The sequence below is a fragment of the Trichechus manatus genome, unplaced genomic scaffold (genome assembly GCF_000243295.1).
Source record: "Trichechus manatus latirostris isolate Lorelei unplaced genomic scaffold, TriManLat1.0 scaffold00032, whole genome shotgun sequence".
NCBI lineage: Eukaryota > Metazoa > Chordata > Mammalia > Sirenia > Trichechidae > Trichechus > Trichechus manatus.
Window position 1 is genome coordinate 7,971,867 of NW_004443968.1, and position 14,294 is coordinate 7,986,160.

The following is a 14,294-nucleotide window of genomic DNA, read 5'->3' on the forward strand; positions in this document are numbered from 1 at the left end:
AGGAAAATCTTAATTGTCCCCAGACAAGTTAGAGAGACAAGCTTTAGTCTAGTCATTTTTAAAATTGGAAAAGTCTTCTATGTTCTTAAGCTAAAATAAGCTTTAATGTATCAAACTGCACTAAAACATTTTACAACATATAACCAGATCTATTTTTGCTTCGTGCTTTGCTCAAATCTTCAATACTAGCCCAAGGAACTGAAAAGGGCATTGTGTAGGAGAGGAAGAGGATGGGCAGTATATTGAACAATTATATAGAATTGCTCCACAGGATAAAGAATGGAGTTTCTGGAACAGATCTGGATTCAATATAGATACATCAGTGACCATAATTTAAATTTGGATTCTTCCCCTTGCATTTCACTGTACTTCATCTCTATCTTTCAATAAATCAAACCTACATGGCTTTCAGATATTACATGTTTATTTCCACAGAATTTTAAATGTTTTAAGGTTATTTTAAGGTTGGAACTTTTTGAAAATGTTCTCAGTAAGTAGTTTGTTTACATTAGTTTTATTAATTCAAGAAGATAAAATCATCACTAATAGTAAAATACAAGATCGCTATGTGTCAGAATCATCTTGAAACAAAGGGTTTTGTTTGTTTGTTTTTTGGAAAAAGAAGCTAGACTGTACTGTATCAAGACTTTTAAAAAGAGAGGAGCAAAATACCCATAATGTTTCATACTGCAATTAAAACACAGAAAACTTCCCCAGTATTTTCTAGACTTGAAAATTAAATTTAGAAGATCTTTGTCCAAATTTATGGGTAGCATTTACCCAATATGAGAAGACACAATGTATAAAATATTTCTACTCAAAACTTATCAGATACGGGAGTACAGGAAACAGAAAAAAAAAAAACATTATTTGGGTTGGATAGCTATCTAGTAGGTTTTCTCAAGGATCTAAGTGGCAATGCTCTTTATAACTACAGAGTGCCAGGTGTTGAAAGTTCTTTTCATGTAAAATAAAGATGTTAAATTCCAACCATTAACCTGAATTTGAATTCCCAGAAATCAAATATCTCTAAATAATTTTCAAATTGATTATATTTGACCCTAGGGAGTATAATTTTGTAAGGCTAATGGAAATATAATTCAAATGGAAGAGCCAACATATGTAAGCTGGTGGAGAATACAAGTTAAATATAAGTAGGCTAAACTAAGATAGCTCATATTAGTACAAAGATCTTAGCTGCTGGAAGTTAAAGGAGTTATCTTTCACTAGAAAGGATTAAAATTAAATTGAAATTATTTGGGCAAATAAATGCTGATATATTATTAATGAATAAATCGTACACACATAGTTTGCAGACTTGTTGACTAAATTAGAACGAGTACAGGAAGACTAATCTATGGAAACCATATTGTCACCTATTTTAAAATAATTTGTGCTTGCTTGTGTGACAATGGCCAGAGATATAGAGCAAGAGTGCTGTGTACGTACAATTCTCTTTTCCTACCCAGTAGTTAGACAAAACTCATTGATCATAAACTTTTTTCCACTGAGCCTAAAATCTGGCTTCAAAATACTTTATAGCACAGCTTTCTAAGCAACTGCTACTAATCTATTAGAATTGGCATGTCAGATGAGAATGATATCAAATCCCAGAAGTCAATTATCCCATAAATGGCTAAATTACCTAAACAACTACCATTAAAACAATTGCTTTTCCATGAGTCCTTAGGCATTCACTTGGGATTGCTGCCAATAGGTAGAGTGTTCTAGAGACAGAGCTTTCTTTCCATATAGAGTGTACAAAAAGGAGATCAAATGGAACTCAGATTGTTTACAAACCTTAGAGTTTTAGTACATATTTTTAAAATCATCAGTATTAATTCATAAATCAACAAACATTGAGTAATATTGTGAATTAGATAAACTCTAATAATACAGCAATAAAATTTTTATAAAAAGAGAAAAATCCCTTGGCTTACATGCCAAGTTGGATAGAAAGACAGAAAAAAAAAGAGAGAAGGGGAGAAATAAATAAAACATGCACTGTGTTAGATTGTGATAAATACGAGAGAGAAAGTAGAGAAGGGACTTATGGTTTTATCCCCAACATGTAAAAAGCCTGGAAGTCATCACTCCCATCCTTACAAGAAGAAGAAGCCAGACAAACTGAAAATCAATACTTTTTTTTTGACCTATCAGGAAACTGGGGTAAGAAAACAAACTGCCACCCTGAAATCGGAATAGAAAGGCACATCCAGAGAGATACACCAGCTGAGAGGTGCTTGCATGGAGTAGAAGCCAATGAAGGCATAACTGGTAAAAACACTTACATGGTACTTTTGACAATTGCTAAAGGCTGACTGTGATTCATCAAAAGAATGAGAAACTTCTAGGGGCTGCAGTCTTCTGGAGACCCCCACACTGTGGTAGGTTTTGAGGGCACCTCAAGGTTTTCATAGAGAAGACTTAAGAAAGATCCCCTGATAACTGGCAGTGAGAGAAGTGTAACCACAGTGAAATACAACATTGTCTACTCCATTACAAAGACCAACTCTCCAGGGAAAATCACCTTGTCAGAGCTTAACTCTAAAGTCTTATCCCAGCAGTAGGAAGAGAATGTATCCCCACTCCAGCTCTCTCTAGTCTTCCTGTCTAAACTAAGTTGGGTGGGTATCAAGGCGACTTTGGCAACAAGAGTCAGGGCTTCAAGAAATTAGATTATGACAGACAGTACACAATACAGGAGAAACTAGCACAACTTGTACAAGGAAAGGTCATGGAAACCCCATAGACATCTCCAAACTCCCTGAGGGACTGAATTGCTGGGCGGAGGGCTCTGGGGACCATGGTCTCGGGGAACATCTGGCTCAACTGGCATGACACAGCTTATAAAGACAATGCTCTACGTTCTACCTTGGTGAATAGTGTCTGGGGTCTTAAAAGCCTGTGAGCGGCCATCTAAGATACTCCACTGGTCTCATCCCTTCGGGAGCAAGGGAGAATGAAGAGAACAGGATACATGGAAAAGATTAGTCCGAAGGACTAATTGTCCACAGCTACCAAGGCCTCCACCAGACTGAGTCCAGTACAGCTAGATGGTGCCCGGCTACCACCACTGACTGCTCTGACCAGGATCACAACAGAGGGTTCTGGACAGAGCTGGAGAAGGATGTAGAACATAATTCTAACTCACAAAAAAAAAAAAAAAATACCAGATTTACTGGCCTAAAGGAGACTGGAGAAACCCCGAGAGTATGGCCCCTAGACACCCTTTTAGCTCAGTGGTGAAGTTACCTCCAAGGTTCACTGTTCAGCCTGGGAGTGGACAGCCCCGTAAAACCAAATGAGACTAACGAAGTACAGAGTCCAGTGACAAGGACCAGAAGGCAGAAGGGGACAAGCAAGCTGGTGATAGGGAACCCAAGGTTGAGTAAGGATATCGTTGATGTGTTGTGAGATTGTTAACCATTGTCATAGGGCAACATTTGTAGTAACTGTTAAATGAGAAACTATTTTGTTCTGTAAGGCTTCATCTTAAGTGAGAATAACAGCACAATTGGAAGAGCGTAGTCAATGTCACTGAACTGTGCATATAGAAATTTTTGAAATGGTGTATCTTTGGCTATGTGTATTTTCACCACAAAAAAAAAGAGGTTGAGAAGTTAGAGGGTTGGTAGGTTGTGGGGTTGTTAACCAATGTTATAAAACAACATGTGTACTTCTGTTTCATGAGAAACTTTGTTCTGTAAGCGTTCACCTGAAGTACAATTAAAAAAAAAAAGAAATTAGATAATGAACACTGCAGCCAGGGAAGGGGATGGCAGGGGGCAGGGTGAGGTGGTGGAATTATAGCACTGGAGAGAACCGCTTGTGGAAGCCACAACCCCAGACACAGGCCCACTAAAAGACAGATTTAATTTGTAGGTATTCTTTATCAAGTTGCAGAGGTTTACCTCTAACTTCCCGAGAATTTCAATCAGGAATAGGTGTTGGATTTTGTCAAATGTTTTTTCGGTATCGATTGATATGATCGTGTGGTTTTTCTTTATTGGTCTGTTGATGTAGTCGATTTCACTATTAATTTTTGAATATTGAACTAGGTAATCCTTCCATGCCTGGAATAAATCCCACTTAGTTGTGGTGTATAATTCCTTTTGTATACTGTCAGATTCAACTTGATAATACTGTGTTAAGGATTTTTACGTCTATATTCATGCGAGATAATTGGTTTGTAGTTTTCTCTTCTTGGTATTAGGGCAATGCTGGTCTCATAGAATGAGTTAAGAAATATTTCACCTGCTTCTATTTTCTAGGAGGAATTGTGGAGAATTGTTATTATGCCTTCTGTGAATATTTGATATAATTCTCTAGTGAATCTATCTGGTCCTGGTGTTCTCTTTTTCAAAAGGTTATTAATTTCTGATTCAATATATTTAATAGAAATAGGCCTATTCAAATTATCTATTTCTCCTTGTGTAAATTTTAGTATTTTGTGTCCTTCAAGAATTCTTCCATTGTATCTAAGAATGAAAAAGTGAGCAAGGAGTTATTCATTTTTGTTGTTGTTAATTGCCATTGAGCTGGCTCTGACCATCAGCAATCTTATATATAACAGAACAAAACATTGCCCGGTCCTGTGCCATCCTCATGATCATTGGTATATTTGAGTTCATTGTTTTGGCTATTGTGTCAATGCATCTTACTGAGGGTTTTTTCTCCTTTTCACTACCCTCTACCAAACATGATGTCCTTTTCTAGCAATTAGTCTTTCCTGATGATGTGTTCAAAGTAAGGGAGCCTAAATCTCACTATCCTCACTTCCAAGGAGGATTCTGGATGTATTTCTTCTAAGACTAATTTGTTCATTCTTCTGGAAATCCATAGTATTTTCAATATTCTTCGCTAACACCAGAGTTTGAATGCATCAATTCTTCTTCTGTATTTCTTTTTCATTGTCCAGCTTTCACATATATATGTAGTGATTGAAAGACTATGGCTTGGGTCAGGTGTAGCTTAGTCATCCAAGTGACATCTTTGCTTTATAAATTTTAAAGAAGTCTTTTGCAGGCACTTTGCCCAATGCAATACATCCTTCGATTTCTTAACTGCTACTTTCATTGATGTTGATTATTGATCTAAGTAGAATGAAATCTTTGACAAATTCAACTTAGTCCATTTATCATGATATTATTTATTGGTCCAATTGTAAAGATTTTTATTTTGTCATATTCAGGTATAATCCATACTGAAGGCTGTAGTCTGACAGTCATCAGCAAGTGCTACAAGTCATCTTCACGTTTGACAAGCAAGGTTGTGGCATCTGAACATCGTGGGTTGTTAATGAGTCCTCTTCCAGTCCTGAGGCTGTATGCTTCCTCCCATACTTCAACTTCATGAATTATTTGTTCAGCATACAGATTAAACAAATAAGCTGCTACGTACCTTTTCCAGTTCTGAAATAGGCAGTATCTCCTTATCCTGTTCGAAAACCTGCCTTTTGATCCATGTGCAGATTTTGCAGGAGCACAAGTAAGTGGTCTGGAATTCCATTCTTCTAAAGTTATCCACAATTTGTTATGATCCACACAGTCAAATGCCTTCATGTAATTGATAAAACACAGATAAACATCTTTCTGTTATTCTCTGCTTTTGGCCAAGATCCATCTGGCATCAGCAACTATATCCCTCCTTCAAGTCCTCTTCTGAATCTGACTTGAACTTGTTTAGTTCCCTATCATTGTATGGCTGCAGTTGTTTTTAAATTATCTTCATAAAAATGTTGTTAGCATATGATATTAATGGTATTGTATAATAATTTCCACCCTCTTTTTGTTCACCTTTCTTTGGAATGGGCAGAAATATGAATCTCTTCCTGTCAGTTGGACAAATTTCTTGACATAGATGAGTACTTCCAGAATTGCATCCATTTATTGAAACATCTCAATTGTTCTTCTATCAGTTCCTGGGGGCTTGTTTTTTGCCAATGCCTTCAATGAAGGTTGAACTTTATTCCTCAGTACCAACAGTTCTTGATCATATGCTACCTCCTGAAATGGTTGAACAGCAAATTATTTTTGGTACAGTGACTGTGTATTCCTTCTATCTTCTTTTGATGCTTCCCACATCATTTAATTTTTTGTCCATAGAATCTTTCAGTGATGCAACTCAAGGCTTGAATTTTTCTTCAGTTCTTTGAGCTTAAAAAATGCTGATTGTGTTCTTCCCCTTTGGTTTTCTAACTCTAGCTCTTTGGAATTACAGAGTTACATTCCACCATAATATTTACCTTTTCTTCTCAAGGCTCCCTTTGGAATCTTCTGCTTAGCTCTTTTACTTCATCTTCATTCACTTTAGCTACTCTGTGCTTAAGAGCAAGTTTCACAGTCTCTTCTGACATCCATTTCAGTCTTTTCTTTCTTTTCTCTTTTTAATAAGCTTTTACTTTGACCATGTATGCCCTTGAAGTCTTTCCACAACTATTCTGGTCTTCAGTCATCAGTGCTCATAATATTGTTTTTATTCTTATTTTTATTGTTATTATTGTGGTGAAAATATACATAACAAAACATATGCCAACTAAAAAACTTCAACATCTACAATTCTGGTGACTTTGATTACTTTCTTCATGTTGTGCAAACATTCTCGCTATCCTTTTCCAAATCATTCCACAACCATTAACATAAACTCAATGCCCCATAAGCAAGACCCCTTTTCCCCGCTCCTTCACATGCCTAGTAACCAACTAGTCTTTGATTTCTATATATTTGCTTATTTCATATAAGTAAGATCATACATATTTGGGCTTTTGCAACTGACTTACTTTGCTCAGCATATTTTTCAAGGTTCATCCACGTAGTGGTGTTGCGGTGCAACAGGTTTCTTTTTATGTCCTTTCTGGCTCTGGGTTTGTTATTCTCCCAAAATGATTGGTTGAGACACAATCTTGCAAGTTGTTGGTAAGTTTACTATCCACAGCTTACAAGTGATTGGCCCTTTTACTATCTACATAAGCAGCTTTCAGGGATTAGTCAGTTTACTATCTGAATGAGAGGCTTGCAAATCAACCCACTAGAATTACTTGGTTTATGATCTGCCTAAGGGATTGCTAGGTATACGAAAGCCACACCCTGAAAAGGAGTGTTTCTATATAAACTATATAAATAGCCAATCTCAAAGAATTTTTGGAGGGCTTCCTGATTGATGAGAGCTAGGATAGGAGTGTGTCCTTTAGACCCAGGATCCCATGCTGAGAACCTCCTAGACCCCAAAAAAAGGGCTATAATACAAGTCAAGGGCTGTAACACTGAACACCAAGAGAGACAGTTGAGGTGAGTGAGTCAGCCCACGGGAGGAGACTGAGACATAGAGTGAGTCAGCCTACAGAAAAGGGAGCAGACAGCAAAGAAGGCAGTGGCTGCAACTGTACCAAAAGAAGCAGAAACAAAGAGCAGACACAGATGGTGGCAGCAGAGTGTAAAGACCAAACTCTGGCTAAGAGCTAAGAGGAACAAGCAATAGCGGAGCTGCCAAGAGACATCATGCTTTCCGTTTGAAACTTTCCTGATGGTTTTTCAGGAAGGGTAAGCAGATCCTCTTTGAGATATACGTGGATCTCCATTTAGACATTAAGGACAAATGTTGAGACCCCTCCTGAAACTTGCCCTTTGTTTATATCATTTGTTTATATTCTTTTCTGTTATTAAAGTTCTTGTAGTTATGTTGTTTTCATGCATTTTCTGTGACCATTCCAACGAATTATAGAACCCATAGAGAAAGAGTACTATGGGGGGAAAGGCTCCTGTTAGAAATGGTGGAGAAGTTGGAGAATGGGGTTTATATTTGACCTCCACCTCATATGAACAAGTTTGATGCTGATTATTATGTTGTTGTTTTTAGGTGCCATTGAGTCAGTTCTGACTCATAGCGACTCTATGTACAACAGAATAAAACACTGGCCCTGGGCCATCCTCACAATCATTGCTGTTTGAGTCCATTGTTGTAGACACTGTGTTAACCCGTTTCATTGAAGGTCTTCCTCTTTTTTGCTAACCCTCTACCTTACCAAGTATGATGTCCTTCTCCATGGACTGGTCCCTCCTGATAACCTGTCCAAAGTATGTGAGATGAAGTCTCGCCATCCTCACTTCCAAGGAGCGTATTTTCTGTACTTCTTCCAAAGCAGACTTTTTCTTTCTTCTTGTACTCCACGGTATATTCAATATTCTTTGCCAGCACCATAATGCAAAGGTGTCAATTTTTCTTCAGTCTTCCTTATCAATGGTCCAGTTTTCACACACATATGAGGCAGTTGAAAATATCATATCTTTGGTCAGGGTCACCTTAGTCCTTAAACTGACATCTTTGTTTTACAACACTTTAAAGAGGTCTTTTGCAGTAGATTTGCCCAACGCAATACATCATTTGATTTGTTGACCGCTGCTTCCATGGGCGTTGATTGTGGATCCAAGTAAAATTAAATTCCTGACAACTTCAATCTTTCCTCCATTTATCATGATGTTGGTTATTGGTCTAGTTGTGAGGATTTTTGTTTTCTTTATGTTGAGGTTTAATCCATACGGAGGGCTGCAGTCTTTGGTCTTCATCAGTAAGTGCTTCAAGTCCTCTTAGCTTTCAGCAAGCAAGGTTGTGCCATCAGCATATCACATGTCGTTAATAAGTCTTCCACTAATCCTGATGCTACGTTCTTCTTCATATAGTCCAGGTTCTCCAATTATTTGCTCATCATACAGATTGAATAAGTATGGTGAAAGATACAACCCTGACACACACCTTCCCAGATTTTAAACCACGCAGTATCTCCTTGTTCTCTTGGAATGACTGCCTCTTGGTCTATGTACAGGTTCCTTATGAGCACAATTAAGCATTCTGGAATTTCCATTCTTTGCAATGTTATCCATAATTTGTTACTATCCACACAGTCGAATGCCTTTGCATAGTCAATAAAATACAGGTAAACATCTGTCTGACATTCTTTGCTTTCAGCCACAATCCATCTGATATCAGCAGTGATATCCTTCATTCCATGTCCTCTTCTGAATCTGCCTTGAATTTCTGGCAGTTCCCTGTCCATGTACTACTGCAACCATTTTTCAATTATCTTCAGCAAAATTTTACTTGCATGTGATATTAATGATGTTGTTTGATAATTGCCACATTCATTATATTGTTGTTGTTAGGTGCCATCGAGTTGGTTCCAAATTATAGTGACCCTATGTACAACAGAACAAAACACTGCCTGGTCCTGTGTCACCCTCACAAGTGTTGTTATGCTTGATCCCATTCTTGCAGGGCATTTGACATGTCCTACTTCTGGCCTAGGGTACTTGGTAATTGCTGAAGCCAGTCTGGGACCCAGTTCAGAGCAGGGAGTGGGGAGGTAAATGAGAAAGAGGTTTTTCCCTGAAGGGGGTGCTTTTGATCTGCATGGTAGGCCAGACGCAAATACTTATCTTTCGGCAATGAGGGTTGCTCCGCACTGGTTTTGGGTGGCAGTGTAGACTGTCTGATGCTGGGTCTCTCCCGTTGTGGAAAGTGTTTCTCCTGAGCTCTGCTACTTGCCTGCGTCACCGCTCACCCCCAAGCTGCTGAGGCCTGAAGGGCTCAGGTTCTCACTGGGTCAGGTCTGGCAACTCCTTTCTGCTTCTGCCACTCAGTCTGGTTCCTCAACTCTGCCTTTTTTTGGGGGGGGGTCTTTGTTATAAGAGGGTCCACTGGAAGCATCTGACTACTCCACCATCTTGGCCCCGCCTCTCTCATCTCAACCTTATAGTGGACATGTGATAGCATGATGTGGCATTCACAAATGTTCTTTATTTGTTTTTCTCCATTATGTCAGATAGACAGGCAGGAGGAGGCTGGAGTGTGGAGGAATTCTCTTTGCTTGGTTGGCATAAGGCTCTGGCAATATCTTTTTCACTGGAGAGTAAGACTTTGTTATGGAGGATGCTCTTGGCATATTTCACCATAATTACTCTTCCTCTCCCCTGCCAGAGCCATCATGAAACATTTCTCAGTTCTTAACTAAGAGACCCTTTTGGCATTCCTGTGGGAAAAATACATGAAAGTGTTGAAGTCTCCAAGACTGTGTCCACAGGAGTTTCTTCCTCTCATGCTGGAACATGCTCAGTCTACAGTAATTTATCAAAAGGCACATCACAGTCCTCTTGCATTTAGGACCACTGGATACTTCAACACTATGCTTGGGAGCTATTTTAAAGAGCGAAATCACCAACAAAAAGCACAAAAATGTAGCAATAAATAGATTACAAAAAAAGGACACTTGTTTATAGTATGAGAGCTGAAACAAGAAGGCAAAGTGTTGCTTTGCTTGAGCTCAGCTAGGAAAATACTCATTGGGTGACTCAATTTTTTTCATTGCTCTGCACATATTTGCAAATGATTACAAAAGAGACACAAGTATTGATTTTGTGGTTACAAATAAATTTTGGCAAGCAGGGAAATTTTCACATACAGAATCCAAAAGTAATGAGAATCAGTTGTAGTTGGATCACTTTTTAAAAATCAAGTCTAACAATTTTTATCATTTAATTGATATGTTTTTACCATTTACATTTAATGTAATCATTGCTATGTTTGGATGTAGGTCTACCATGTTATTGATTATTTTCTCTTTTCCCTTTCTGATCTTCTTTTGTATTATTTGACAAATTTTCAGTTTTTTATTTTAATTTGTCCTCTGTGATTTTTGACTATATCTCTAAGAGCAATTTCTTATTGGTTTCTCTAGGGATTACAAAATATACTCTTAAATTTCTACAGTCTAGAAATTAATTAAATTAATATTTTATCACTTCAATTGCAATGTAGAACTCTTACCACCACATAAGTCCTTTCACTTTCTTGTTGTTGTGCTATTGTTGTCTTATATATTACAACTATGTACATGAAAACCCTATCAGACAATGTTATATTTGTTGTTTTCACCTGGAAGCATACTTTAAAGAACTTAAGAGGAGAAGAATAGTCAGTTATATTTACCCAGATATTTACCATTTCTGTGACTTTTTCCCCTTATTTATGATCCAAGTTTAATTCTGGTATCATTTCCATTTTGACTTAAGAATTAACTTCAGCAATTGCTGTAGAACAGGTTTTACAGCTATGAAATCTCTTAGTTTCCCTTCATGTGAGACTATTTTTATTTCAGCTTCATTTAAGAAGGATGATTTCACTGGCTATGTTGTTGTTGTTGGCTGTCATTAAATTAGACCCTGACTCGTGGTGACCCCATGCACAATAGTATCAAACCATTGTGATTCATTGGGTTTTCGTGTGCTAATTTTCAGAAATAGTCTTTCTTCCTAATCTATCTTAGTCTGGAAGCTCCCTTGAAACCTGTTGCAGTGCTATTGATTACTTTTGTGTGGGACCTTTCTAGCCATGGTCTTGTAACTCACACTCAGGTAATTGGGCAGGACTATGTGATAGGGTAATTGTGACCCACCCAGGGGATTGGTCAGTTTTGCCTTAAAAGACAGCCAATTCCAGAGCAGAGAGGAGGATCCTACCACCACCAAGGAAGAACAGCCACAAGCGGAGAGCACATCCTTTGGACACGGGATTCTTGCACTGAGAAGTTCCTGGAAGCAGGAGACTGACCAAGAGAGAGCTGTAACCTTGAAGATGGTGAAAAGCAGTGGCAGGAGAGACCTGGCAGCAGGAGACAGTGTGGTGGGCTTTCTGGCCCATGGAAAGAGAAAACTGATTGCCTTTGGGCAGAGGCCAAGGGCCAGGGAGAGGTGTGCCTGCAAGCACAGCTAGGGAAATGCTATCCTAATGGAAGAACTGTATCCTGAGTGTTCCTGAGCCTGAACTGTAAACCACACAGTCATGAGTATGGTCTGTGAGTTCTCTGTGGCCATTGCAATAAATTATTGAACCCAATGGAGAGTGCTCTGGGAGGGACAGTTGGTGTCAGCATTGGTAAAGATGGAAGAGAGAGGAGGCTTTTCTGGCCTCTGCCTCATGGTAGTCAGCTTTTGTATGTTGATCTTGGTTCTCCTTCCCCCATATGGGTTGGAGGAGGTCAGATACCACCCCATGCCATTTTTATATCTGTTCACCATCATAGCTACATCAAGCTTCCACTTACAGATAAGAGGTGGCTTTGCTGGAGGAGCATTGGTCTGTGATCGAACCTAGGACTCCTGCATGAAAAGTGAGAAATGTACCACTAAACCACCACTACCTTCTTCACTGGATACAGAATTCTTTAAATATTTTGTGCCATTTCCTTCTGGCATCCATGGTTTCTCATGATAAATCTGCAGTCATTTAAATAATTGCCCTCCCCCAGAAGATGTGTAAGTAGCCCTTGTGACACAGCGGTTAAGCACTCAGCTGCTAACTGAAAGGTCAGTGGTTTGAACCCATCAGCTGATCTGTGGGAGAAAAATGTGGCAGTCTGCTTCTTAAAGATTTGTGGCGTTGGAAACCTATGGGGCAGTTCTACTTTAGATGATGTGTCTCACAGCAGTTCTATAGTACAGAGTAGAACTGCCCCATAGGGTTTTCTAGGCTAAAATCTTTACAGCAGCAGATCACCAGGTCTTTTCTTCCATGGAGGGGCTGGTGGGTTTGAAGTGCCAACCTTTAGGTTAGTGGCTGAATGCTTAACCATTGCACCACCAGGTGTCCTTGATGATACACAACAACAACAACAAAGATGATGTGTTGTTTTACTCTGCCTCCTCTCAAGATTTTTTCTTTGTCTTGGTTTCACAAAAGTTTGATTATGATGTGTCTAGGCATAGATTTGTTTGGGTTTATCCTATTTGAGGTTTGCTTTACTTCTTAAATCTTTAGGTTTATTTCTTTTGCCAAACTTGGGGTGTTTTAATCTCATATTATTTCTCTCATTGTAGGGCTCCAATGACACAAATATAAACTTTTATTGTTGTCCCATGCATCCTTGAGTCTCTGTTCTCTTTTTCTATAATCTTTTTTTTTTTTTTTTTCCTATGTGGTGGTCAGATTAAATACTTTGAATTAATCTGTCTTCAAGTTAACTGACTCTTTCCTCTGTCGTGTCTATTTTACTATTAAGTCCATCAAATGAGTTTTATATTTAAGTTGTGTTCTTTATTTGTAAATTTTTCACGTGATTCTACTCTTTTAAACAATTTTATAGAGATATAATTAGCATACAATTCATGTATTTAAAGTGCATAATTAAATGCTTTTTTATTTTTTAGTATATTTTCAGTCTTCTGCAACCATAACTGCAAACTAATTTAAAACGTTTTTATCCCTCTACAAAGAATACAGAGCCCCAGTGCTGTAGTGGCTAAGAGCTTGGCTGTTAAGCAAAAGGTTGGCAGTTCTAATCCACCAGCCACTCCTTGGAAACCCTATGGGACAGTTCTATTCTGTTTGATAGGCTCGCTATTAGTCAGAATCAACTCGATGGCAACTGGTGTTTTTTCTTTTTTTTTTTTTTTTGGTTTACAAAGAACACTGTACCAACTAGCAGTCACACACAATTCCCGCTTACCCTGCCTCAGCCCTAGGCAGCCACTAAAATCTACTTTCTGTCTCTCTATATTTATTTACCTAGTGTAGATGTTTCATTCAGAGGGATTCATACAATATATCGTCTTTTGTGACTGACTGCTTTCACTGAGCATAATTTTTTCAAGGTTCATACGTACTGTGCACGTGTCATTAATTCTTCTTTTTTGTTGTCAAGTAATATTCTGTTGAATGGACATAACACATTTTATTTATTCATTCATCAATTGATAGAAACTTGAGTTGTTTTCACTTTTTAACTATAATAAATAGTGCTTCTCAAAACATTAATGTACAGGTTTTTGTTTGGGTATATGTTTTCATTTCTCTTTTTTTGTACATAGGACAAAAATTGCTAAGTTATATTTTTTTTAATATTTAAATCTCTGAGGAACAACTAAACTGTTTTCCAAAGGGACTGCACCATTTTACATTTCTACCAACAATGTATGAAGATTCCAGTTTCTCCACATCCTCACATTACTTGTTATTGTCTATCTTTTTTTATTATAGCCTTCCTAGTGTGTATGAAGTAGTATCTCATTGTGGATTTGATTTTTATTTTCCTAATGACTGATGATGTTGATCATCAGTTTTAAAGAACTTAAGAGGAAAAGAAAAGTCCATTATACTTATCCAGATATTTACCATTTCTGTTACTTTTTCTTCCTTAATTATGTTCTAGTTGCGTTCTGATATCAATTCCATTTTGACTTAAGAATAAAAATAAAAATAGTCTTGCATGAAGGAAAAGTAACAGAATTCATAGTGCTCTTTTCATG